Genomic DNA, 1,514 nt, shown 5'->3' with positions numbered 1-1,514 from the left:
TGAAATGCTCTAGATTCACTCTTTATCTTTGGCAAATACTTCAACTTTAGTAGCCATTAAAATGGCAGAGGCGTTAGCTACGTACAGTCTATAAAACAGAGTCTGATTATTTATAACCCCAAAAGTAATCTAAGAATGAAAAGCCCAGGAGACAGTATACGGTTGCTGTAGTTTGAGTGTTAGTGGCATGTTCGTATCAATGTTCAGATTCAGTCCAGTGGTGCCCCGTAGCTCTCCACCTCACACGGGGTCAGGTACTCATTCCTCCCTGGAATGACCACGTTGATGTATTGTCCCTCCATGCCGTTACAATGGAAGGTGCTGAAGGCGCGCTCTGGGATACAAGGGACCAAAGCACGTCTGCAGGATGAATCACAATGACAAGTTACTGCAGAAATAGTAACTATGACTCTGTTTGCACACAGTCCCATGTGAACTCACTCTGACGCTAACAAAATTGAATAATTTGCCCAGTTGAGCAATTCAGTGGAACCACAACTCCCATAGTTCACCTGGGATTGTTGTTGCCATTGTTGTCCTCCACAGAGTCTCCAATCCGGATCTCAGTTCCATTCAGTCTACTGGAACAACAATCAATTCTGTTGGTGATGGTAATGAAGAACACTGTATGTATTAAGTAGGTCCAATCACTACCATGGGTTAGGTTCAATCTCAGTTTGCAGGAGCCATGTGTCACGGTTCCCATCAATGGCGTTTAGAACATAATAAAGGCCAGTATTGATTACTGGGTGGCTTTTCCCCGTAATGCCACGTTCTTTCCTGGACAAGATGCAAAAAGAGTTGTGAGAAATAACCTAATTGTGGTTACACATTTAAATTAGTTCGTATAAGAGCTGATTGCTCTGAATTAGTTACTAATTAACCTGTAACATTACTTCAATGATACTCAAATGCAATATAAAGTGATTGCGCTCTCTCTCTCTCTCTCTCTCTCTCTCTCTCTCTCTCTCTCTCTCTCTCTCTCTCTCTCTCTCTCTCTCTCTCTCTCTCTCTCTCTCTCTCTCTCTAAACAATATTTGGAAGTTGATCCAATATTTTTGGTAGCCTGCAGCATAGTCTTCACTTTTCAGCAGGAGCCATTTGCTTTCGAACCTTTGTTTTCCCTCAATTGTATTTGAAATATTGTGAAAGTCCTGTTTGGTGTGCATGCTGTTTTTTTCACTGACAGATTTTCCACGTGTTCCTGACTGTAGGCTATTCCTTTTTCTTTGGGCTACAGTCCACAGCTAGGCTTTTATTTAAAAAATAAATAAGCGATTGATCCTCTGTGGCTAAATTATAGGGCTTCTCTTGGCGTAGTAGGCTATTCTGAATGATGTCATTTATTTTCCCTTTTCCCTCTCGTCTCATCCAACACTTCCCACACTGCCCCTACTCGGATGGTATCACGCCGTCCCAACCTTCGCTCTCTCTCCCCGCTACTCTCTCCTCTTCCATCCTATCTTCTCTTCCCTCTGCTCAAACCTTCTCCAACCTATCTCCTGATTCTGCCT

At 42.8% G+C, this 1,514-nt stretch overlaps 1 pseudogene; it reads right to left on the bottom strand.

Moving 5' to 3' along the window:
• Positions 1 to 209: 209 nt before the first annotated feature.
• Positions 210 to 706, bottom strand: LOC118377460 (pentraxin fusion protein-like; annotated as a pseudogene).
• Positions 707 to 1,514: the final 808 nt, after the last annotated feature.

The sequence above is a fragment of the Oncorhynchus keta genome, chromosome 18, assembly GCF_023373465.1.
Source record: "Oncorhynchus keta strain PuntledgeMale-10-30-2019 chromosome 18, Oket_V2, whole genome shotgun sequence".
In the NCBI taxonomy this organism is placed as follows: Eukaryota; Metazoa; Chordata; class Actinopteri; order Salmoniformes; family Salmonidae; genus Oncorhynchus; species Oncorhynchus keta.
The sequence above is the reverse complement of the archived record's forward strand: the minus strand, read 5'-3'. Positions and strand labels throughout refer to the sequence as shown.